Consider the following 27315-nt stretch of genomic DNA (forward strand, 5'->3'; position numbering starts at 1 on the left):
GGATGAAGTCATCGAGGGGTTTGGTGCCCTGGGCTTCCCCAACTGTGGGGGGGGGGGGGCAATCGACAGGATGCACATCCCCATCTGTGCCCCGGAACACCAGGCCTCCCTCTACATTAACCAGAAGGGGTACTTCTAGGTCATCCTACAGGCTGTGTCTGACCTCTGGGGCCGTTTCCTGGATATCAACGTGGGCTGGTCCAGCAAAGCACATGACACGTGGGTGTACCACAACTCCTCTGTGTGCCAGAGGCTGCACGCCGGGACCTTCTTCCCTGACCACCACATCAGGGACAGAGACATGGATATGCCTGTGTGCCTGGTGGGAGATGTGGCCTAGCCACTACAACCCTGGATCATGAAGCCCTACACAGGACACCTCATCCCCTCCTGGCAGGCCTTTAATGCCAGGCTCAGCAAGGCCCACATTGTGGTGGAGGGTGCCTTTGGCCAGTACCTGTCTCGACCTCTCCAAGAGGAATATTCCACACGTGGTGGCAGCGTGCTGTGAGCTGCACAATTTGTGTGAGTGGAAGGAGGAGGCTTTCCTGCAAGGCTGGATGGCAGAGGCTGACCACTTGGCTGGTCTGTACATGTAGTCCTGCATGGCTGTCAGCCAGGAGGCCCTTCGGGGGGCTACCGGTATCCGGGAGGCTCCGCGGGAGAGCTTCCAGATTGAAGAGGTGTGAAGTCTCCCTGGCGTGTTCCACTGGGGCCTTGTGCCTTATTCCACCCTCACATCCTTCCACTTTCCCCTCCTTAACACCCCTTCCTGATATCAAATAAAAACTCGTGTTGCCAAAAAAAACCTCTCTTTATTGACCATAACTGGGCGGGGGGGGCTGAGGGTGGGAGAGGGGAGGGGGAAACCTGGGAGCAGGGAGCTGGAAGGGGGAGGCAAGGGGAGGAAGAGGGAGGGGAAGCTCAGGGTTGGGTATCTTGCCGGCCCACCTGTCTCCCAGCACTACAGGTGTCGGGGTCTCAGCATCCCAGGGGGGGAGTGGGTATAGCGAGGGATTCAGAGGGGGAGGAAGAAGTGGGAGGGAGGAGGGTTGATAGCTGGGGTGGCCACAGGGGCTGGAGTGGCAGCAGGGGCTGGAGCAGCAGCAGGCAGCAATCTCTGCACCAGGGTCTGCAGGTGGTCGCAGATGGCATAGCCCTGGTCACACAGCTCCCATAAGCTCTCCTGCTGCAGCTGGAGGGCTTCCTGCACCCAGTGCTCCTGGCTGTGGACCGGCCTTTGCAGTAACCCCAGGTGCTGCCACGCTGACATCCCTCCTGGTTCCATGTGAGCCTGCTGGCCCAGGTGCGGGAGGATGTCTGGGGCGGGGTGGTGCACCCTGCACTTGCAGCTGGTGCAGCTGTGGAGAAACCAGAGAGGTGGTCAGTTATCCCTGGGGACACAGTGGGTGAAGCCCAGCCCCCCTCTGCAAGGTGAGGACAGCAGGTCTCCGCACCATCATGTCCTGTTGTCCCCAGGAGTGTGAGCTGGCCTAGGACTGCACCCATGCCCCTGTGCTGTATATAGTGTGGGTGTGACAGGGGGAGGATGTGCCCTGCCTCTGCGTAGAGGGGGCTTGTGGAGGGAGGGCATTGTGCAGTGTCCCTCCCTGGGGTACGGAGCATGTAATGTGCCTTCATACATACATGTGTGTGAGTAACGGGCCAGGGCAGCACATGCACAGGTTGCTGCGTGATCCGTGCTCAGCAAGGCCCACACGCGGTCCTTGGGCTTCCTCTACCCCCCCCTCCCCGCCACGCATAAGGGGACAGTGATGGCACTCACATGGTGAGACCTCCCCAGCCTCAGAAGACAGTGGTGATATTGCTGCTGGTATGCCTCGGGGGTCCAGGGTGAGTGTACGCTCCCTCCAGGTTCCTGCAACTCCTGGCCATCATCCTCCTCCTCCTCCGTCGATGACCACCTGGGGGGTACAGACTGTGATGTGGTCCAAGGCCTCAAAGTAGGGGAAGGGGTCTGGGTCTACCCCTGGTTGGGAGCTTCCCCCTGTGGCCCTGGCATAGGCCTGCCTCAGCTCCTTAATTTTCATGCACACATGTTCTTGGTTGTGCATGTGGCCTTTGGTAGTCAGGCTGTCAGCCATCCGTCTGTAGACGGCTGCGTTCCTCCGTCTAGTGTGGAGATCATGGACACTGGAGGCCTCCCCCAAAACCTCGATCAGGTCCATGATCTCCTCACTGGACAAGGAAGGCATCTGCCTTTTGTGGCCTCTGGCAGGCTCCTGGGAGCTGCCAGACTGCTCCTGGGGAGTGGTGGAGGGCTGGCTGGCACTGGCTCATGCTGGCAACTGGGTTGGTGCAGTGCCTACGGACTCTGGGCTGGCAGGCCTACAGCTGGCACAGGCCCTGTGGCCAAACTGAATCTATCCCTTTAAGGGTTCCGGAGTTGGAAGGGGAGCAGAGGAGTTTACCTGGTTTGGCCCAGAGTGGCCACCAGGGCACCCTGGGAAGGCTAGAGGCCCCATTTTTCAAAATAAGCGTCTACACAGCGCTTATTTTGATTTAGCTATTTCAAATTTGGCGTTATTCCTCGTAGAATGAGATCTACCAAATTCGGAATAAGCGCTCCACTATTTCGAATTTATTTCAAAATAGCGGTTTGCCTGTCTAGACACTAGGACAGTTAATTTGAAATAACGACAGTTATTTTGAATTAACTTTGATGTGTAGACATACCCATAGGCTGCGTCTAGACTGGCATGATTTTCCGCAAATGCTTTTTAATGGAAAAGTTTTTCCATTAAAAGCATGTGCGGAAAAGAGCGTCTAGATTGGCACGGACGCTTTTGCGCAAAAGCACTTTCTTGCGCAAAACCGCGTCTAGATTGGCACGGACGCTTTTCCGCAAAAAGTCCCGATCGCCATTTTTGCCATCGGGGCTTTTTTGCGCAAAACGGTTTTTAGCTCTCTACACTGGCCCTCTTGCGCAAATACATTTGCTCAAGAGGGCTTTTTCCCAAACGGGTGCAGCATAGTATTTGCGCAAGAACACTGACAATCTTACATTAGATCGTCAGTGTTCTTGCGAAAATTCAAGCGGCCAGTGTAGACAGCTGGCAAGTTTTTACACAAAAGCAAGTGCTTTTGCGGAAAAACTTGTCAGTCTAGACGCAGCCTATATAGTGTTTATCATTCTTATATTAATACACGGTATTTACAGGTGCACTATAGACTACAGTCCAGACTTGTCCAGCCATGAACTGGTTACACGGTAATCTGAAAAAGCTGTCACAGATTTGAAAATGATGGTACGTTTCTGATATAATATTCATTCCTAAAAACAGGTCTATCTTAACTCAGGGAGTTTAGTACTGCTCTATAATGGTGCAAGAATCACTCGACCTGTCTGCAGAGTAGCAGACAGATTTTCTTTATAATTATTTTCTATTATTCTGCTGCACCTACAACAAATAATAGATGTGCACTTTCCATATTGAGAGTCACAGCACAGTTAAGTATGGTTTATAAGCTTCCAGTGTATGATGCATAACAGCCATTTGGATACATAATTCAGTTTTGAGGGCAGTGAGCCACTCCAGTAAACTTCACTAGCAGTTTGGGGTTTTTTATGTTTTTGCTAAATAGAAAGTTACTGTACAGTTACATCCCTATTATATATTATATTAATAAATGTGCCACTAGGACAGTCTGCTCTTTTAAGTAACTCGTCTAATCTGCGCACATTATGCTGGATTTATTCAGCAGTATAAAATCTCTGGAGAAAGCAATGAAGCAACCTGATTATAGAATCTAAATTTACTATCATCTCTGCATTTGTGGCACCAGGAGAAGGGGAATAAAATTTAAAGAAAGAAGATTTGGATACAAATGACTGCAATGTAGTCTGTCGGTGTCAATGTGGCTGTTGTTCCTAGCTGGAGTCTCTCACCAGTGCCATTATTTTAAAAACAAAAAGCCTTCTTTCTTTATGGACTGTAAAATATTCCAACTGTTGAAGATCTCTGAGACACTAAGCCTCATTTTTTAAGTGATAGTAAATATGCATTGACACTCTAGGCTTGGTGCTGCAGAACATGTGCAAACTCCATCCATTAACACTCCAGAACCTCAGGGATATCTCTGAAATCCTTCATTTTTTCAGACTCAGGCTATGTGTACACTATGATGATCTATCAGAAAAAGGTACACAAATTGAGCTCTGCCATTGTGTACTTTTTTTATGATAGTTTTTCCGGAAGAGGCTTTTCTGAAATTTGGCCCATCTACACGGAGACAAATTTCAGAAGCACCCCCTCTTTCAGAAGAGCTCTTCTTCCTTGTGGGAGGAGGAATACAGGGCTTCTGAAAGAGCACGTCTGCTCTTCCGCAAAAAAAAAAAAAGTGATAGAGCAGACACGGACCCTAGACATGGCAGAGTTTTTCTGGGGTACCTATCCCAGAAAAACCCCATAGCGTACAGAGAGCCTCAGGGAAGAGGAGGTTTTATCCATGGAGAGAAGGAGACTATGCACATTAGCTTGAAGGTACCTTGGCCAATCCTTGTCTGTCCTTTCAGGATAGCAGTGGAAAGACCATACACTTACTGCTGCTAAATGCTGGCTATATCTTGGATCTAAACATACCTGTTCTCACATTTGAGCTTAGAAAAATCTCACTCAGGCATTGCTAGCATTAAAATGTACTTTCCCTGCAGGTGCTCATGTATAATACTGTCACATGTTTTTCTCTGCCCTTTTAATACACCTACAGCCCCTGAATTCAGAGGCAAAACCAGATGAGTACATTAACATAGTACTCACAGTTACACATTCCTGCTCAGCCTTGACTGAACCTCAGTCATTCAGTGGGCACCCATGCAAAGTACAGTTGGCCATTTGACCCTGTCACTACCTGATCCTAAGGCAACAGCTCTAATGGATGTTGTTCTATTAGTTCTGTTGATAGCAGTAGCTGCTGTGTCATCTTCACAAGTCTCCAGACACTAGAGGACTAGACTATTACAGTGTCCTGTCAGGAAGCTTAGAAACACAAGGATTTGTGGCTTTCCTTCCAGCTGTTATATTTTATTCACCCTTAGAATCCAAAAGACAGGAACTCAGATTCTGAGAAAGGGAAAAGAAGCAGCTCTACTTTGATCCAATCCCCTCCTTCTCCGCCTTCCTCGAGGTCACCTCCTAGCCCTCTGAAAATTAAGAAACAGGCCCTCCAAGAGATGTTATATGCTTATTCTACCAGAGTATCAGTGGCCAGCTCTGTTTTAGGGAAGGGCCATGAACCAAGGGAGGAAGTGTATGTCACCAGTGTATGTCAAGATGTTCTTAGGAGTAAAATGGATCAGGGCTCACAGCTTTGATTCTTCCTCCAACTGGCTAAAAATTTCTCCTCTGTGACACAGCACCATCTCTATTTCTTTAGCTATATCCAGACATGAAGATTAATAGCACAACTCTCACTTCTAAAATACAGTGAGTTCACTTTCCACAATTAATTTGGTATATGCTAAAATTCGGTTTAAAGCACACATAACGGCCTTCCATAATGAACACATAATCCTTAAAAACCTGTAATGCTCAACAAATGAATTAAAGTGAAAAGCCATGTAAAAAAGAAATCATATTTAAATACATTAAGAGCTCAAGAGGTATAGATTTGACAGGATGATCCAATTTCATGCTATATTAATATAAATAGCTCTAATTTTACACACGCTTGTATCAGAATGATCCTTTATTTTTCAGGATCAAACTTCAGTATCACATGGATATTTGAACAAGTTATCCTTGCTTTGACTTTATCCGGAATCCCCCTTGGGGCAGATGAAGAGCAACTTATAAAAAGGGCCATTGATCTTATTTTTAATGTACTGGGGAAATTTGTGCCCTCTGCAGGACAAAATCAGCCCTGCTTAAGAAGCAGGGATTTATGCCACCTCCTAATGGCTGAAAACTACAAACTGAATATAAATTATTCTAGAAGGAAGACATGGTGATGATTCTCTTGCAGGTCAAGTGACTGAAACCTATCCTCTTGAAACAGAAGGCCTTCTAGTCTGTTGCCTGTTAAAATCTGGCATAGTGATGCACAAAGGAAACCACATCCACCAAACACTTTAGTTGTCCTTCCAAATCCATAAATAATATGATATATTCTGGAGTACCATCATTTGGCCTATTGTGTATTAACTATTTGTTGACATGAAGCACTCTTGTAATAGTCTGCCTGCTGAGCACGTATGGATTAGTTGATGAACTGTCCATCTGGTTGCAGCAATGGAGTATGATGTTATCCCTGAAAGCGACAGGCATGGGAATGAATGGTGCCATCTATCTTATAAAGGCTTTTTTCAGTATTTTAGAACTGCTGGCTGTAGGGTGTGTTGCATGTCAAAGGACCATGATGGGAATGAGAGGGCAGGCTCCAAGCCATGTCTACACTATGAGCCTGCTTCCGTATATCAATTTGTGCTTTCATTGACAGCAGGGCTATGTCTACACTGCAGGCTTCTTGCACAAGAAGGGTATGTCTACACTACAAAGTTAATTCGAACTAACAGCCGTTAGTTCGAATTAACTTTCATAGCATCTATACATGCAAACCACTAGTTCGAACTTAATTCGAACTAGCAGAGCACTTAATTCAAACTAGGTAAACCTCATTCTACGAGGATTAACGCCTAGTTCAAATTAAGTAGTTCGAATTAAGGGCTGTGTAGCCACTTAATTCGAACTAGTTGGAGGCTAGCCCTTCCCAGGTTGCCCTGGTGGCCACTCTGGGCCAAACCAGGGAAACTTTTCTGCCCCCCTCCCGGACCTGGAGCCCTTCAAGGGGCACGGTCTGGCTACAGTGCTCATGCCAGTTGCAAGCCTGCCAGTACTCAGCCAGCAGACCCTGCACCTGGCACAGCATGAGCCAGCCACCCACTGCCACCCAGCCCTCCGCCTCCTCCCAGGACCAGGCTGGCAGCTCTTAGGAGCCTGCCCAGGGCTGCAAGTGGCGGGCGCCCACCTGGTCTAGGGTGGAGATCGTGGACCTCATCAAGGTTTGGGGGGAGGCCTCCAACATCCACGACCTTCGCACTAGGCACAGCAATATGGCCGTCTAGGGCAGGATAGCTGCCAGCCTGGCCACCAAAGGCCACATGCGAACCCAGGAGCAGGTTTGCATGAAAATCAAGTTGGTCCAGTGAGACCCCTGAGCCCTGAGCTTAGAACATAAGAATGGTCGTACTGGGTCAGACCAAAGGTCCATCTAGCCCAGTAGCCTGTCTGCCGACAGCGGCCCACACCAGGTACCCCGGAGGGGATGGACCGAAGACAATGACCAAGCGATTTATCTCGTGCCATCCATCTCCAGCCGTCCACAAACAGAGGCCAGGGACACCGTTCCTACCCCCTGGCTAATAGTACTCCATGGACCCAACCTCCATGACTTTATCTCACTTCTCTTTAAACTCTGTTCTCGTTCTAGCCTTCACAGCCTCCTGAGGCAAGGAGTTCCAAAGGTTGACTATTTGCTTTGTGAAGAAGAACTTTCGCTTATTAGTTTGAAGCCTGCTACCCATTCATTTCATTTGGTGTCCTCTAGTCCTTCTATTATGGGAACTAATGAAGAACTTTTCTTTATTCACCCTGTACACACCACTCATGCTTTTATAGACCTCTATCTTATCCTCCCTCAGTCTCCTCTTTTCTCAGCTGAAAAGTCCCAGTCTCTTTAGCCTCTCTCCATATGAGACCTGTTCCAAACCCCTAATCATTGTAGTTGCCCTTTTCTGAACCCTTTCCAAGGGCAAAATATCTTTTTTGAGGTGAGGAGACCACGTCTGTACACAGTACTGAAGATATGGTGTACTGTAGTTTTATACTTCCCCTCCTCCTTCTTCCCCGACTTCTTAATTCCCCCCCCCCCCACACACACACACACAGTTTTGTTAAATAAAGAGAGTTTCTATTTTTGAAAACGTGTCCTTTATTTCTTACATCAGGAAGGGGAGCTAGGGAGGGGGTAAGTGGAAGGAGGTGAGGGAGGTGAGGGAGGAATGGGGCACGAGCCCCCAATGGGGAGGACTGGGATGGCTCTGCAGGCTCCTCGGGGTGGAAGCTCTCCTGCAGGGCCTCCTGGATCCTGACAGTCCCCCGATTGACCCCCCCCCCGGATGGCAGCCTGTGGCAAGTGCAGCCGGACTGATGGCCGAGTGCTGTGATGTGCCGAGTGTGGGCACTCATGGCACTCCAAGTCAGGACTGCTTTGCTGTCCCTCATCGAGTTAGACAAGCAAGCGGGGAACCCTGAGAACTGTCTGTCCAGGCTGGGGGTCGCGTCTCTTTAAGCACAGCCCTCAGCTGGCCTAAGGCAGCAGCTCCACCCTCTAAGTCCTAACCTGATGCCCTGCCGGCACTGGTTCCGACCAGGCTTAACTTCGGTTCAGGGTCCACTCAATGTGGACATGCTATTTCCAATTAGCAAAACACTCATTCGAATTAGTTTTTAGGTCTAGATGCACTAATTCAAATTAAGTTAGTTCGAAATAGTGCTGTAGTATAGACATACCCGAACTGTTTTGTGCAAGAATCCTTGCACAAGAGCGCATCCGCACTGCCATGTGCTTTTGCGCAAGAGATGTTCTTTTGCACAAGAGCATCCATGGCGGTGTTGACACTCTCTTGCGCAAGAAATCTCTGATGGCTATTTTAGCCATAGAGGTTTTTTGCGCAAGAAACCCCTGTTGCCCATCCACATTGCCTTCTTGCGCAAGAGGGCTTATTCCTCATGGGGAGAGGAATAACTGTTGCACAAGAAGCCCTCTTTTGTGATGTTTTACAGGACATTTACTTGCGCAAGAACAGGCTTGCAGTGTAGACGCTCTGCAAGTTTTTGCACAAGAACAGCCGTTCTTGCGCAAAAAGTCTGCAATGTAGACATAGCCCATGACATGAGTATAAACAGCAGTGTAGTTGCAATAGCACAGGTTGTGACAGTGGAGGCTCAGATGATCTATATCTAAAATAAACCCACCTAAAACCAGCGAGTATGCAGTTGACAGAGCTCAGTTGTGCTTCCGCTGCTGCTAGCTGAGTTATGGTGGTTATACTACTTCTCATACCCTTGCTGGAAGCTAGAGCATGTATGTGCATATGAATAAGAGAATCACACCCCTGGCTTGTAGGGTAGACATAGCCTAAGGTTTTTTTTCCTCCTAGGCATTGTTTGTTTAGATTATGAATTCTTTGCTGCATGGGCTATCTCTTTCTATGTATAAGTATGTAATACACCTAGCCTACAGATGCTACTGTATTACAAGTAGAAATAATGACACCAAGAGTTGTGTAGGTACAAGGGCTCCATGCAGATGACTTGCAAATAAACTTCAGTACACAATGATTTCTCAGCAGAAACCTTTATAGGACTGCCATGCATGTCGGAATTGATATGTGATCGAACCTTACTTCCATGTTACATTATATGTGTTCCAGGCTCAAAATGGGAGTGGACATTTATAGTGGTTAAAGATAACAGAAAAAAATGGGGGTGAGATGATTACCTTCATGCTTCAGATTTTAAAGCCATCCCTACTCTTAGGGTATGTCTACACTAGCTCATTAATTTGAGCTAGGTAGGCAAGTCAGGCAACCAGAGTTGCAAATGAAGCCTGGGATTTAAATATCCCGGGCTTTATTTGCATGTTCCCGTCCAGCCGCCATTTTTAAATCCCCCTTAGTTCGAACAAACTGCCCGCGGCTACACGCAGCAGTTTAAAGTTAATCCGAACTAAGTCCTTAGTTTGGATTAACTGTTACTCCTCGGGTGTAACAGTTAATCCGAACTAAGGACTTAGTTCGGTTTAACTTTAAATTGACGCGTGTAATCGCGGGCAGTTTGTTCGAACTAAGGGGGATTTAAAAATGGCGGCCGGACAGGAACATGCAAATAAAGCCTGGGATATTTATATCCCAGGCATCATTTGCAACTCCGGTTGCCTGATTTGCCTACCAAGCTCGAATTAACGAGCTAGTGTAGACATACCCTTATAGGTTAGTATGAGACTATGTCACAACTATTCTTAAAGTTTCTGAAATATTTGATACTGGCTGCCGTCACCCAGACTTCAGGTCAGATCCAGGAGGGCAATTTTCATCTTCCTATGTTCCAAATGCAGAGAGTGAAGGCTACAAGTGGGTAAGAAAATTGAACATTCAGTTCTCTCTTGCTTGTGCCTCTTGCAGATCACAGTATTTATTGGTATGAGTTGGGGTTTGAGATGCGGAGTCCCCCCTTTTTGCTGTTCGCACTCCAGTGGTGACTAAAAGACCTAATGTCTGTGAAGTAAAACCATTTCTCCCCAGGCTGATTGATCTCATTGGTAATTTACACCAAAGGTTATTGCCTAGATCATTTTGTTTAACCTCAGGTTGCTTTTAGTTTCCATCAAAAGATTATGAGCACAGTCACTTTCCTTCGGTTCTGAATGACTGAATGCCGTAGAAGGGAGATTAGAAATCCTGCAGAGTCCCTTTTAGAAAATGAGAAAAGGAAAGTCAGTAAATCAACTTGGTTTCCAGCTCGGCAGCCTCTTTATTGTAAATGTTTCACGTAAAGCATAATGACCTTGCAGTAGAAATAATGAGCAAGATAACAAGTGGGATTGCACACTTGGCCCAGTAGAAGCCATGCCTGGTTTAACACAGCAGTATTAACATGAAAGCTGACCCTGTAACATTCAATATAAGGTGCTATTTGGAAAGCAGAGTACCTAGCAAAGAGGAAAGGTGGCCTGGAAGATCAATGTATAAGAAGTATGTAGACTTTTACCTTTATGTGAAATCCAGCTCAAGTTGATAATGAAAGGTCCTTACAATATGTTGCCTGGGCCATGATCCTCTGTGGAATGCATTGGGCATTCTCTTTGGCAATATGAGCTCCTCAGACTCTCACCACTCTAATCAGAGTTAGCAAGGAGTAGCAAAGTAGCAGGGAGCCTTGTACCTGTTCTCCAGCTTCATTCTCTATTGTTTTCATTTTGCATCAATCGTAAGTGTCTGGTATGTGTTTAATACACAAATATGAATAATTATTAACCCAACATCCAGTGCCTCATAAGTCCCCAGATCAGACCTTCATGATCCTGCAAATTCTTGCATTAAGAAGCCTCACGTACCACTCTAGTATTCTGGTGTTTGACTAGCCTTACTTCTTCTCCATTATAGAATGGTGCAGCTACTTCCACTTTCTTATTCTCATTCTTTTTCTCAATTCTTCAAACATTCTTTAGATGATTTTTCTGACATTTCTTTCTTTCTTTCTTTTTTTCATACCATGTATTTGAGATTCAATACAAGTTTATATCTGGCTTTTTCATCTGTGAAGTTGCCTGAGAGACCTTTTTAGTAAAATCATTTATGACCCCAAGTCAAGATATCTTGAATCAGGGCCCCAAATCATAACTCACCTCCTTTGTAATGTGCTTCGAGGGTCTCAGATGTTAAGTGTTCTATAAGGGCAAAATATTGTTTTATTAATAGCCCAATTCTGATAGCTACATTATACATGTTGAATAGTATCTTTCTCCACAAGTATTTCTACTGACTTTGATGGGACTAGTCCTGGTCAAAGGTACTGTTCATTGTTAGTATGGTGTTGGAATATGTAATACTATCATCCCTCTTTCCTAAAGGAAATTTTGGCCATCGCTCTCTTCTCTATTCCCCGGTGCACAGCATCACTGTGTCCACCTATTCCGGAAATTACCTGCCTCCAGTAGCCCTGTAGAACACTTTCTTTCCCTTACTCTTCCTTTCCATTCTTGTCTTGCTAGTGGTTAGAACTTTCAGCTAAGCTCTGCTGAAAGAACAAACTACTTCTTGCGCTCTCCTCACTCTGGGTATGTCTACACTACCCCGCTAGTTCGAACTAGGAGGGTAATGTATGCATACCGCACTTGCTAATGAAGCCCAGGATTTGAATTTCCCGGGCTTCATTAACATAAGCGGGGAGCCGCCATTTTTAAATCCCCGCTGCTTCGAACCCCGTGCAGCGCGGCTACACGGGGCTCGAACTAGGTAGTTCGGACTAGGGTGCCTATTCCGAACTACCGGTACACTTCATTTCACGAGGAGTAACGGTAGTTCGGAATAGGAACCTAGTCCGAACTACCTAGTTCGAGCCCCATGTAGCCACGCTGCACGGGGTTCGAAGCAGCGGGGATTTAAAAATGGCGGCTCCCCGCTTATGTTAATGAAGCCCGGGAAATTCAAATCCCGGGCTTCATTAGCAAGTGCGGTATGCATACATTACCCCGCTAGTTCGAACTAGCGGGGTAGTGTAGACATACCCTCTTTTAGGTCATCCAGGGTCTCACTTTGTTCCTCTAAACCTCTTTTCTATCACTCAGAATTTATAGTCTTTTTTAAAGTGAATTTAGTGCTAGTGGTAGTTGCCTAATTTGGAGATAGATGTTCCCTGCTGATGTGCAGAGCAGGGACAACACGGGCATCAATGCAAGTTTCTCTCATCTTGCCTTACCAACGTACTTCATGGCCCTGAACTGAAAGGAGTAGTTCTATGTGTGAGAAATCCTGGAGTCTCCAGTCTCAGGGTGCATCTACACTACAGGGTTTAACTTGAAATAAGCTATTCCATGTCTGACAGCGTGCCCGTTATTTCAAAATATCGTTGGAAATAAATGGGTGAGATAGTCTGATATCCCTGTAAACCTCAGTCCATGAGGATTAAGAATAGCAGTTTATTTTGGAATAGCAGTTTATTTTGAAATTTGGCGTTGTGTAGACAGCGCCAAATTACAAAATAAGCTATTTCAAAACATTTGCGTAGTGCAAATTGCATAGCTTATTTAGAGCTCATGGTGCTGTGTAGACATACCCTTAGAGACTAATATATATATGCATACTACATGTAGTATGTATATATGTGGTCTCCTGAGCTTTCATGAGAAAAACTCACTATCTCAGACTATATATACAGGAATACTCGGGTTTTTTGAGTCTCCAAGTTTAGCACCAAAAGTGTCATGCCAGGATTGCATAGGGGATGCTTATGGTTTCCAGAGCTGTCAGTTTGACTCCTTTTGGTTCCAGAAAACTCATTTTAGCATTTGAAAAGGGGGCAAAATGATAGTTTGACTCAGTTTTAATGTGTGGTACAAGCAGGAACATGCTCAATTTTCACTTTTTTGGTCCTGTATTAGAAAGCCAGACTCAAGTCCCCTTGCTGATGTATCATTCATTGACTGGCCAGCATTGCAAACATTTCTGAGTCTAATGGAACAAGCACATCTCTCATCTTCAGAAACTTTCCAGCTCCCACACACCAGAGCTCTTGCCAGAGTCCACAAATATCTGCTTGACTTTACTTGGCTAAGTTACAGACAATGCACATTTATCATTCATTCCAGGCAGCAGCTACTAGTCTAAGAGCTTATGCCATGGATCAGAGCATGAAAAGCCTCTTTGTAATGACATGGGCATTGTTCCAAAGCAAAACCTAATATAAACTACTGCTTCATAAATGAATTGTACAACTGAAGTGACTAGATGGAAATCTGTCCTTTCAACTGGTGTTTTGGTTAGCAATGAGTGCGGGGGGGGGGGGAGGAGAGGGGGAGGTTGACTGCTGCACAGTGCCAGCCCTAGGCAAGCGCCCTATCCCCTGGGCCACACTGGAACCCACCCCACCCCCTTGCTGTCAGGGTGCCCACTGTCCTTAACTATTGCAGTCTGTGAGAGCGCTTCCAACAGATCTACTGTGGAGAGTAATGAATGATGCCAGAAAGGATACAACATAGCACATGAAGGAGTGCCTCTCCTCACTCCACATTCATGCAAACTCCATGGAACAAAACAGAAGATGACAGCAAGAAACATGGCAAAAGGCACAGGTTTAGTACTCTAAAGAGGTGTGTTCAATGCACAGGTCAGTCACAGACCTCCTGTGTGACCACAGACAAGTCATTTTTACTTCTGTGCATCTCTATTTAGAAATTCATATTGATATTTACTCACCTCTGTGAGGTTTTTAATAATAAATTCATGAATGTTTGCAATTATCATATGAAAGTTCATGGTATGTGTAAAGAACTGTTTGTTTCTTTCTATAAATGTCCGTGTGCCAAATGTTATATGCACTTTATAACATACCAGAATGAAACAGATCTTTCCTCATTTTTGTTTCTGATGGACACATCCCATATCACAAATCATAAGCCACCTATGAGGACTGCACTGGCTCATTTTAAGACAGATTCTCTTTATTTTATTTAAAACCATGTGCAGTCACCCCCATCAGTCTTTCTTTTTAGAAACTTCCTCTTAACTCATAAGTTATTCTTTGAAACAGACATCTTCCCTACTTTATTCCCGCTAGCTTTATCACTTATTATTTCTCTGCCTTCCTTCTATTTATTAGTCAGAGCCTGTCTTTACAACACATGTATAGCTCCTTAAGCAAACAAACTAATTTTAATTCTTCCTGTGACCAGGGGTCTGGATAGACCATGCTGAGAATGCTATGCTCAAGGCAGACTGCAAGTAATACGGCAGACAATCCCCCAGAAATTATGGCTTATTCTATAATTAGATTCACGCAGAAAGAAACAAAATAGCATCAGTAATATTGTGCAGGCCACCGAGAAGCAAAATATTGTTCCTTTTAAGCTTTCAAGTCCCTGGCCCTCATCTAATATATCCAGTACAGCAAGAGGTTATTGAAATTGGTTATTGAAAACCTGATTCACCATATGTGAGGTGAATCAATCCCAAAAGACTAGACACTGATCACCAGGTCAACTTGAATCTCAGATATTACCCAATAATCACACAGAGGCCAATCTTTAGTAAATAAAATACTAAAGTTTAATAGGAGAATGAAGCCAAATATACACGGTGTCACCCACTTAGTAATTGAGAGTCAGAACTTCAAAACAATTTACACCAAATCTTATAGGAAATGAGTGTAGAGTCTTCAGAGAGGGAGTGATGTGAGATCATAAAGACATGAGCTGCTGCTCTCAGAATGAGATATATATGAGACTAGATTTACCCAAAGTCACTTGGGTCCTTTTGTTTTTCTTCATTTAAATCCATGGTGCGGGGATGGGGATGAGGGGTTCAGTTTGCAGGCTGCTGCCCCAAGGAGGGAGGACAACCCCAGCCCTTTCTCACTACAGCAGTTTGGGGCCAGGTGAGAAGAACCTGTCCATGGCTGCTGCAGCTGCAGCTGGCACAGCTGAAGGAGAGGTGCATGCCCCCTGGCTGGGAGACAGACAAACCCTCTGAAATATATAGTACAGTAATACTCCGGTGTTCCGGCATCCAGTGGTCCGGTACGCCTGATGGTCCGGCACCAACTGCAACCCGAAGTGCTCCGGCAGCTGCTTCAAGTTGTTAGAGTAATTGATTAACTGCGGCTGGATGCACAGCTGACACGCAGTTAATGTAACTTTCCTCTCTACTGCCGGGAGGGGGGGGCAGGGGAAGGTAGGGGTCGGTGGGAGGGGGGGGAGGAGGACAAGGGGGCGAGGGTGTGTCAAAGCAGCCGCATTCAGGACATTCTGGTCAGTTACAGTCACTCCGGCTGGATCCATAGCCGACACGCAGTTAATGTAACTTTCCTCTCTACTGCAGGGGGGGAGGAGGGCGGTGGGAACAGGTAGATCCACAGGTGACAGGCTTTTGCTGAAACTCACAAGAGATCATCTCCCCTCCCTGTCCCTGCTGCTTTTACCAGTAGACCGATAGTCCAGGATCAAAAGATCAAGTGAGTGAGCTTGTGCAAAAAACCAGAGGCAGCAGTTGAACCCAGTGACTGTAACTGACCAGAACGTCCTGAATGCGGCTGCCTGCCTGTCACCACCTCTCCTCTTCCGCCGCTCGCAAACTCTGCCTCCCTGCAGCAGGAGGGAGGGTTTGGCACACCCCGCCCCCTCCCCCGCTTCCCCTCCGACGAGACCCGCCCCTGCCAGAGTACCTCCTGATAGTCCGGCATTTCTGATAATCCGGCACCACCTGGGTCCCAAGGGTGCCAGATTATCAGAAGTCTACTGTACATAGCTGTCCTTTTCTCCATCTTTGCCCCCTGCTGGCCTAATGGAGTTATACATATCCTGATCCCCATCTCTGGCCCCTTGCAACCTCCCTGTGGTCATTCTGCAGTATAACTCCCTCCTACCAAACCCATGACCTTGCTTAAAGTTATGATAAGAGAAAGCTGCATAAAACATTTGGTGGTCATAGCTCTTACTATTTAGGATTTGAACAAACAGGCTCATAAACAGACAGATGTACATTCAAACCCCAGAAAATAAAGATTTAGAGTAATTTCTTAATAACATTAGAGTACTCATTTACCATTCTAAACCATTCTCAAGATAGGATTTTTTTTAATCCTGTGGTTATTTATGGATTGCTGACAACTCTAGTAATATATCAAAGATATAGTCTTATTTGATAAATAATAATAATTTAAAAAAAAATAATATTGAAGTAAATTTAATGTCATACAAATAAAATATTCATTAAACATATAGGGAGAGATTCTTAGATGGTATAAACTGAATCAATAGGCAAGTCCTTTTGGCAGTGATAGCGTATGCTGCCTGCTTAGCGGGGATTCCACCCGAAGCGTGCTGAGATCCTGGAGGTCAATCCCCCACCCTGGACTCCTTCCTATCATCCCTGGGCATTGTTCCAGTCTCAGGGCATGGCTTGGGGACTTGGGGCCTCAGAGCAGTCATCCCGGGCCGGGGTTCTTGCTGAAGCTGCGGCTGCTGCTGCAAGGTCTGCTGCTCCTGGAGCTGCTGTGGTGGCAGGTGATAAGGAGCTCCTAACTGAGCTCCTTCCCCTCTAGTGGTCTGCCCCAACTGCCCTGTGTAGCCTTCTTTTATCTCAGAGCAGCTGGAGCATGCCCAGTAAGCTACAGGGGGTGTGGCCTCCTCCACCCTACTGGTGGAGTTAATCCCCTCCTGTCTAGTGAGGGGTAGATTTACGCCATCACAATATCAAAAAAAGGGGGGGGGGATTATTTATCAAGTCAAGTGTAGGACCAATGTTAATAAGGCCAATTTAGTCAGGGTGGATGTTGCTTGCTCCCAGCAGCTGATGAGAAGACATGAATACCAAGAGAGGGAAAAAAGGGTTTGTAGTGAAAAAACCATTCTAAATCCTTATTCAGTCCTAATTTGACATGTTAAATTCCCAAATGAATTGCAGTTCTGGTGTTTTTCTTTGTAGTCTTATTTTAAATCAATAGAGTTATGGAGCTGTACACCAGCTAAGCATCTAGCCCATACTCTTGGCCCTTAAAATCCCACTTGGGATTAAGGAAATCAAGCATCATTTTTTATACATCTGTATAATTCAGTGTTACTCAGTGGGAATCTGGAGAGAAGAAACTCCTCTATAGGACTAGGAGAGTAGTTGGGAACTCAAAAAAAGGACTCATATGCTGAAAATTAGTTATTTACTTAAGTGGTTTGCAGACTTGGGGGCTGAAACAGCAGAAGAACTCATGACTCCCGAGTTCTAACAGGCTGCCAGTGACTCCCTATACTGACCTTGGACAAATGTTTAAACTGAATTGCATCAGTCTTCCCCTTGTATATAATGAATGAAACAGAACACGTACCATACATGAGTGTTGTGAGGCTTACATATTAATTTGTATAACACTAGCATACCTGGAAAAAAGGAAGAGCAAAATATTTTTGATGGGCAAAGAAAACAATATTGAGCTCTCTGAAGATAACTACTTCATATTCTATTCATTTTATTTTCTAAAAATGTGTTAGATATCCAGTAATTAATGGTAGGTACAAAGACACTGAGAATGAGAAAAAATGGAAAATATGCAATCTATTCTTGCAAAATAGTTTATTTTAGATACACTGGCATACACTGTCACAAGGATGTGACTTGATAAAAGTTGCCGCCTCCAGTCTAGAAGGAAAATATACAAGCTTCAAGCTTGATTTTGTCTTCTAGCATAGAAAAAATCCTGAATGGCAAAATCAGGACCAAAGTTGCATGCTTTGCAGGCTATTTGTTCCAAGAAAAAAAATTATCTAGCTTAAAAAAAAGAACTACTCTTTCATAGCATTCTAAATCTCTGTACAAATTATTCATGTTGTTATTATTATTATTATAATTATTATTATTAAGCAGAAGAGCTAGTCAAGTGTGCACTTTAAATTGGAAAATAAATTTCCTTACAAACTTTTTCAGGGTATATAGAGTTGTCACTGAGATTTCATGGCTGCTGTGATGAATTGCCATTATGATATCATTCTCATAAAGAGAAAATTAAAAAGGGACTTTCACACTAGAGCAAACATCAAAAATTAAAGACAATTTAGCCAAAGCGAAAACTGTCTAAGCCAATCTTTCCCACTGATCTCTTTGCTGTTTTCAAAGAAATATGCTTTTTGCTGGAAGACTTTCCAATTGAAGGGCTGGCTTCTTCTTTGACCCAAAGTGAAGTTATTGCACTCTGGCAGTTCTCAGTCATGGAGATGTGTGTAACATCCCAAAATTGGTTCAAGTCTGAGACAGTACAATCTGTAAGAATGAGCAGAGCACTTGAAGCTGTCTACTCACAGAAATTCAAGATCAAGATCATCTGCTTCCAAAGATACACTGTACTCCAGTTTGCCCATTTTACCTTATACTAGCACTCTTGTATAACTCACCACACTTGTGAGTGCTTCTTATAAAACAAAAGTAGATGTATGTAAGAAAAGTATGAGTTTGTCTAGAAATACAAATGGGGGAAACAAATGGTTACAAAGCAAAACAGAATCATAGAACCTGAACTTAGGTCTACACTTGTGTTTTCTCTTTGTAGACAGGGTGAACCTCAGCCTTCTTGTAATAATTTTTTTCGGACCTGATTTTTTTTGCATTTGCTTCTGATGGTTTTCTATGGAAAGTCTTCTTATTGCACAAGGCTTAACAAATGAGCTGTGTATTGCATCATCTAGTGAACAGGTCAGGGTGACAACTCCCTCCTGCCTGAATGGGACATCACTGAGACATGTTTGCAAGAACAAGAGACCCTTTTCTAGGGAGCCACCATGTCATAGCCTGCTTGTTCCTGTCCTTGCTCCCATCCTGTTGCCCTGTTCCAGCCTCTTTCCAGCCATTTTCCTCCCTCAAACCTTGTCCAGTCTTTGTGTTGGTTATAGACTTGTCCCTGCCTTATCTTACTGCAGGTAACCCTGCTCTGGCCCTTGGCTCCATTTCCAGACCTAGGTTCTACCCTTTGGTTCTGCCACCTGGCCTCTGACTCCATCTCTGGCCCTTGACACCTACTCCAGGCTGACTCCTGCTGTAACCACTGGACCTAACTCCTGTTCCAGGCACTGGCCTAGACCACCCATGTGCCAGTCATTGACACTAGATTTTGCCCATAAGCTCAGGATCCGTGGGTCTGATCTATAATTATTATTTAATGTTATTACTATAACCATTTGAGGGCTCATTCTAGAGCAGACCCGTTGTGCTGGACATATTAAGATACAAAGCTCTTGCCATCTAAGAAAAGATGTACTTGTTTATTGTGAAATTGTTCATGGACTACGGGCTATACCAAATGAGTTAAGTTTTCTTATTAATTCTGAACTGCACAATTGCTTATTTTTGTAGGTTTGTCATTACTAGGCATTTGGCTATTAAATAAAAAGGATTATAGATTTGTTTCTAGGGGAAAAATTACGCAGAGTTAAACAAGCTAAACACAACCATCTGAAACAAAGTATAAGACAAGAAAAAAGTAGGTCAACCACCTTTGTTGGGGTACCTTTTAAATGTTTTATCACAAATCCTACAGTATATGACACATTTTGCTACATATTTAAATGGTAAAGAAGAGAGAGAAGAGTGGAATGTGGAATAGTATAGATTTAAAATAATTACTGTTGCTTTAATAGAGAAAAATAACCTATTGTAATGTAAGTTTATATACATTATTTTGTATTGTGTGAATGTAATGTTTATACAGTAGAAAAAGAAAGAAAGAAAAATTCTCTAGCTTTTAAATGAAACAAGTACAAAAAGGCTAGGATTCTGCATTTGTGTCATAGCAGCTATTATACAACTAGAATACCAAACCAAACCGGGTGTCAGAGTGGTGAGATTACCTTGACTATTGATGTAGGAAGATAAGCATCAGCTGAGTGACAGAAGCAAAGAGAGAGAGAACAACTCCAAGGATAATAAGTTACAGGAGCATGTAGGGGAATTTCATCTTTCTATGTATAGGAAATGAGTTGGCACATTATCTCCCAGTGAATTTTCTATCATTTACATGGAGGATCTGATCAGAATTCTGAAGGTGTTTCTACCATACATTTTACAGAAAGCCTCCTGGCAGCAGTATTACAAGAAATAGCTCAATCCATCAACAGAGAGATGGAAATGTCTTCAAAGAGTCACAGAGAGATACTAGGGACTAGCCTACTTTGGAAAGTGATCCCCTGCTGGTTGTTATCAGTAGATGTCCCCAGGTCCTCAACCCAAGCTGGAAATAGGAAAAGTTTAGTTGCTGGTGTAGACAGGACAGCAATATTTTTTGCAATGTTACAGGAAGTGTGATGGTCCTCATGTTCTAGTAGGTCTCCATCACATCTGCATCAGTAGAAATGTTTTTTTTCCTATGTACAGTAGTAAATAAATCAAATTCAACATCATTTGCAGACTGGGAGGCTAAAGAGAGAAGAAATGGAAAGTATTTGGAAGGGCATATCGAGTGGGATGCTGAAGCGATCAGCTCTGGGTCCAGTTATGTTCAATATCTTCATCAATTATTTAGACCATGGCAAAGAGCACACTTTTAAAGCCTGCAAATGATACCAAGCTAGGAGGATTGCAAGTACTTTGGAGATTAAAATTCAAAATGATGTGGACAAACTGTCCTGATGCAACTAGGATAGAATTCAATAAGGACAAATACAAAGTATTCTACTTAGGAAGAAACAATCAGTTCCACAAATACAAAATGGGAAATGACTGCCTCCAAAGGAGCACAGCACAAAGGGATCTGTGAGTCACAGTGGATCACAAGCTAAATATGAGTCAACAGTGTTGCAAAAAAAAAGGCAAATATCACTCTGGGGCAGGAGCAGGCAGAAGGGCTTCCATGGGCCGGATTAGGCCCACCAAGTAAGTTAATCTGGCCCATGGAGACCCTGCTGCTCCACTGGCCCCCAGGCCAATCAGGACCTGGGGGCGGGGGGAGAACTGTGCAAATCCCCCACCCTGCAAGGAGTGCACAATGCTTAGAAGCTCCGCGTGCTCCTGGTGAGGCAGGAGGAGACTTCACGCCTACCCCCACCCCCAATTTTCCTGGAGACAGGGGGTAGCACTCGAAGTCTCCCTCCGCCCTGCAAGGGGTGCGGCACTTCTAAGTGTTGCACGCACCTTTCACAACTGGGGCAGGGTGGGAGGACACTTTGTGCACTCTCCCCACCCTCGGGCCATTCAGGGCTTGGGGACGAGGAGAGTGCATGAAGTCTCCTCCCGCCCTGCAAGGGGCTCAGCAGTTAAAGTCAACTGCCAGCTGCTGCTCAGCTTGCAGTTGACTCTAAGCATGGTGTTCCCTTTCAGGGATGGAGCAGGGAGCAAGAGACTTCACCTGCTCCCCCTCCCCAGGCCCCAATTGACCTGCACACAGCAGGGGGGAGAATGCTAAGTCTCCTCTCACTGCCAGGGGCACGGATACCTAGAGGGATCTGCCAGCTGTTCAGAACAGCTGGCAGATCTCTCTGAGGGGGAAAAGACTTTGCATGCTCCTCTACCCCCAGACCAATCAGGGTCTGTGGATGGGGAAGCAGGGAAGTGGCTTAGTCCCGTCCCTTCTGTCTGAGGCCCCACCTCAGGCAGAAAAATTCCTGAAGTGGCCCCCGGTCAAAAATTATTGCCCACCCCTGTTCTGGGATTTAGTACAAGAGTTTTATAAGTAAGACATGAGAAGTAATTCTGCTCTACTTCACACTGATTAGTCTTCAGCTGGAGGACTTTATCCAATTTTGGGTGCCACATTTCAGAAAAAATGTGAACAAACTGGAAAAGTCCATAGAAGAACAACAAAACTGAGTAAAGGTCTAGAAAATATGACACGTAAGAGAAGATTGAAAAAATTAAAGTTATTTAGGTTAGAGAAGATTGAGAGGGGACATGAAAACAGTTTTTACATACATAAAAGGCTGTTACAAGGAGGAGGGGAAAATATTCTCCTTAATCTCTGATAATAGGAAAAGAAGCAATGGGCTTAAATTGCAGCAAGAGCAATTTAGGTTGGGATATTAGGAAAAATTTCCTAACTGTCCGGGTGATTAAACACTGGAATAAATTGCCAAGGGAGGTTGTAGAATCTTCATCATTGGAAATATTTAAGAGCAGGTTAGACAAATACCTGACAGTGATGGTCTAGATGGTGCTTGGTCCTGCTGTGAGTGCATGGGTCTGGACTAGATGACTTCTCTGGGTTCCTTCTAGCCCTACAATTCTATGTTTAGGGGTGACTGTTGCCAGCAATGTGTTATCATCCAAATGTAGCCAGAGCAGGAACACACCCAGACCTTGTCTCCACGACCCGTGTCCCCCTAAAATGTCCCACCATTGCCATCAAATGGCAGCAGTGGTGGGAGTGCTCATGTACACAGGACTTGGTAGCCACACACCAGTTTTACTCCCCATTTTTTCTAGACATTCTCTAAGCAGTGCTAGGTGACACAATGTTTAAAACACCAGTGCCTGGTCTACTCTACCAGTCCTACCATTTCTGCTTCTACGGGGATTGCAACAGTGATAGTAACAGTGGGAAACTTCAGGCAAAAAAGGGCTACAGTAGACAGCCCAAGAGACACACACTGAGGGTCGAATCCTGCACTCCTTCCTGTAACAAAATTCCCATAGAAGTTGATGGGAGTTCTGCCTCTGAGGCTTTGGGGCAGGGAATGATAATGATGCAGAGACAGACAGACAGAGAAGCGGAAAGTCAGTGCACACACCTACATTCCAATGCAGAATGGCTGCTTGTAAAGGAAGGGGAAAAAGCATTTCTGAGATATAGATTTACATTTCTGTCCTGCTAATAAATGGGCCAATGTAACAGCTGACTGCTCCCCTATTGCGGGTGTAGGAGTTATTTACTTTCTAATCCTTTCCCTTTTAGCTCCAGCAGGACAAGAATAAAAATCCCTGGTGTTGGGTATTAGGAGAGATGGTGAAAGCACAGGAACCAATTTACAGGGTTTCACTTGACTAGTTTTCTTCATTTGACTCCTATTAGCTCTGATAATGTATCCTTGCCATTAATCAGCCAGGGAGAGAAATGGCAGTGGCTAGGCATGCACGCTCAGGAGGGGCTGTGTGTGCACCACAACAATCTCATGGGGGGAAAGAAGGTCAGTGAAAGTGTCTCCTTCAGAGCTCGCATTGAAAGGAGCCATAGACCCTGAGCACTGGCCAGCAGTTAAGAGACACAAGTCATTTAGAATGAATGTTTGAAAAAATATTTGAATTAATGGCAGCTGCACAATAGACGCTGTGGAACAAATTCATCCCTGGTGTAACGTACTAAAGACCACAGGCCCTGAAAGGAACCATTGAGCCTGCAGATCTTATTAGATGTACAATTCTCTTGAGTGGGGAAATTCACCTATTTCTGGCTGCTCAATCCATCCTAAAGGGAAACAGTCATAAATTGGAGCATCCTTCAAAACAGAACTGGGCCCTAGACAGAATCTCAGAGACCCTCTTTTTTCTCAGGTCTTCCTTCAGGCACAGCTAAGATGAACCCAAGAATTATACTTAATGGACTTTTGACTGGACTGTATCCCCTCTTGCCCAAATTGTTGCCTCAAAATAGAGAATTGCAAGAGCTATCAGGCTGAAGCTTGCATAGTGATTCTGTCTGTATGTTATACGTGTCACTAGCCTGGGCAATCGGTCTTTACTGAATTTCATCCCATTTCTATCATTCCAGTCTTTAAGGCATCCAGGTCTTCCTGTTTGGTGTGACAATCCTCTTCTCCATTGACAATGCCCTCAAACTGGCAAACTGATTAGCATTTGATCTGTTTAGATGATTGCCTCAGCTTTTCTGATTAGCAAACGAGGACAATTAGACATTGTCTGACTGCATTTATTTGGGACACATGGAACTTCTAATACCATTTTCCAGATTGCAGTGGCTGCAGTTATGGTTATTCAACCATATGTTGTCATCACTGTTCACACTGCACAATACCTTTTACTCTACTGCATGGCAATACTGGAGTTAGCATAAGTAAATATAGAGTCCTACTTTAATTAAAGCCTGTCATGTTTCTTGCATGAGGCAAATATCACAGCTTCCCCTGTGGAGTTCGTGAACATCTGGCAAACTTGTGCCATCATCTGATTCCATCTCTCCCCTCACAATAACATGCAACTAATGAAACCTCTATACACCAGAGTTCTCAGGTAATCTGACAGCCCATAAATCTCTCAAGCTCCTTCTCTCTTGATCTGTATTCTCATGTAATTTATTCTGATATAAATTGGGAATGACTTTTCTGAAATCAGTGTTGTGACATGGGTGTGAAACCAGTGCAAGTGAGATCAGAAGGAGAAGCAGAAGGCCAGTTTCTCCACTCCACAAACGGCCACTTTGTAATTCAGGTATCAGATGATCAGCTGAAAATTCCTCCTGTGTAGAGTAACTTTCCTGTATCATAGCCACATTTCACTGTCCCTCCAATCCTGGCATAAGACAAAGGAAGGAATGTACCGGGGGCTCTGTATGGCAGGGTCACAAGGGGTCATGTGGAGCTCTGCCTCTTATAGTCCTCCACTTACTAGCGCTGGAACAGTAAGGGACCTAAGTGGAGCTTGACACGACTGAAGAATCAAGCCTTAGTTCTAGCCTGAAGTAGAAGAACAGCAGAGAAAACTCAGAAATACCTTAGGTTTCTTCAGACCAAAAGTCATTACTGCATGGAGGCTATTTGATGGCCTATAAGAAATAATTGTATGGGGGGGGGGGGCTGTCAATTTTTTATTGACAGGTGTCCATACCAAAGACCTGCCATTAGGACTGACAGTCTCAGAACATGGGCCAAGGACTGCAAGGACATGTAGGATAAACTGCTCATTCACCATAAAGGGGCAGTTGAAAGGTTAGGGGGGCACTAGTAGAAGTTTTGACAACTGAGGTAAAGAGGAAAATATACCTGTTCCCTTCTCTGCAGCAGCACAGCAGCACCAGGGGTGGCTTTGGAAGTGCATTTATCCCAGGTTTTGTAAGTCCTGTTGCCAGTTAGTCAGCAGCAGCCAGGGCTAGGTTCAATATCTGGGGTTCTTCGTCATTCATCTAATAGGGTATGTCTACACTACCCTCCTAGTTCGAACTAGGAGGGTAGTGTAGGCATACCGCACTTGCAAATGAAGCCCGGGATTTGAATTTCCCGGGCTTCATTTGCATAAGCGGGGAGCCGCCATTTTTAAAACCCCGCTGGTTTGAACCCCGTGCAGCGCGGCTACACGGGGCACGAACTAGGTAGTTCGAACTAGGCTTCCTAGTTCGAACTACCGTTACTCCTCGTGAAACGGTAGTTCGAACTAGCGGGGTAGTGTAGACATACCCATACTGAGCCAGCTTGACTCCCCTCCCCCTGTAACCTGGAAAATTCACATACCATCCCTGGGTGCCTCTGAGATGCTCAGTGTATTCCCACTCATAAGCACAGCCTCTGGGTGTAGAAAAGAAACATTTAATAAAATGGAGGCATTAATTTGGGAAAAGATCACAAACCAGGTTCATAAACAAAATCATGAGTAAAAGTCCCAAACCAAGGCATGTCCTTTTCATCTCAGGATTCTTAAATCCATCAGAGGTGCATCCACAGAGTTCAACTCCCATCCTGGGTGGGGGGAGATAAAGAGGCATCTTACTCACTCAGCAAGTCACTTGCAACCCTCCTGTTCACCGCTCTCCACCACCCCTTGCTGGCTGCTCATCACATCTCTTCATCACCATCCTGCTGGCTCTCAGGCACCATTCACATCCTGGCTGTAACTTCTGCCCATCAATCTCAAGTGACTTCAGCTCCCAGTGATTAGCAAGCAGAGTAGAAGGGAAAAAACCCAACTCCAACACAATTAATATAAGAGGCACCTATGATGCCTATTTAGCGCTGTTCTTTGAACAGTACTGGGGAGGGAGGTAAACAGGTCAAACCAGTCCAGATGGGGGGGTGGGGGAGGCACATATAGCCTCCTGGCCAGAAAAGCTTTCCCTTACTCCTCTCTTCTCATAGAGCTCTGAAAGTCAAACCCCTGCTCAGCAAGGTTCTCTCTGCTAACTCTGAATTGCTAATCTGTTCTTTGGAATAGATTTAGCACAGTCCTGCTTTCCTGTATCTCCACAAAATTACAAACATTAGTAACCATATTTCAACTACCCCTAGATTTCATACAAACATATCTGGTGTTGGCTCACAAATTAATTTGATTACAATGAGCAAAATACCACTCCATCTGCTAAATATCTAACAAATATCTAAGCAAAACAGGAGCAAACTATATTAACATACATGCACCCGATGTCTCTCCCTTCTACCAGCTAGCAGAAGCATTTCTTTAGCTTCTGCTTAGAAATAGAATAGAAAACCAGCTCAAGCCCCCACTCAATAACCTGGGACAATTACACATCATCCTTGGGAGCTTCTAAGAGGCAATACCTCTCCTCTCATGAGCACTGAGTTTGACCACAGAGAAATTTTTCATAAACGGAGGGGCAGTAACCCAGTATTGATTTGGGAAAATACTGCAAGTAGAAATCATAAACATAAAACTATGAGCAGAACACCCACTTTAGAGTACACTGCGCACCATCCTTTTGCCTCAGATTCTTAAGCCCAGCAACCAAATGTTCATTTAACATGCACCTCCCTTTTCTCTCCACTGCACTCTACTCGCAGTTGTTCTTGGTTACTACAGACCCAGAGTTCAGCCTGCTAGTGCACTCTAGTGGGAAGGGGAAGGTCACTTTGTTTGCTCTGCTGCCCAGCTGCTCACTCTGATGTCAGCCATCCTGCTACCCACTCCACAGTTGTAACATCAATAGATTCCACATGTCAGGTGAATCTCTGAAATGTGATCTCTGAAACTAGTGTATGAACCTCATCTGCAGGAGCTAAAAGCTACAATCTTCTCAGCCGAGACTATCACAGACTCATCAATCTCTAGATGATCGAGGTGCCACTAGAGCAGGGACAGAGCACCACAGCAAGGAGGAATGGGTTATACCAGTATGATGGTGGGAAGAGTTCTGGTTATTCAAGAGG

At 44.9% G+C, this 27315-nt stretch overlaps 1 long non-coding RNA gene across 1 annotated transcript in view; it reads right to left on the minus strand.

Moving 5' to 3' along the window:
• Nucleotides 1–901: 901 nt before the first annotated feature.
• Nucleotides 902–27315, minus strand: part of LOC142828999 (uncharacterized) — a 42391-nt gene continuing 15977 nt past the window's right edge. Inside the window, exons 2-3 of the long non-coding RNA XR_012903211.1 lie at nucleotides 1787–1925; nucleotides 902–1361 (exon numbers count right to left, since the gene is read on the minus strand). This is a non-coding gene — a long non-coding RNA (uncharacterized LOC142828999). The remainder of the gene's footprint in view (nucleotides 1362–1786; nucleotides 1926–27315) is intronic.

Source organism: Pelodiscus sinensis, chromosome 4 (genome assembly GCF_049634645.1).
Source record: "Pelodiscus sinensis isolate JC-2024 chromosome 4, ASM4963464v1, whole genome shotgun sequence".
Classification (NCBI taxonomy): domain Eukaryota; kingdom Metazoa; phylum Chordata; order Testudines; family Trionychidae; genus Pelodiscus; species Pelodiscus sinensis.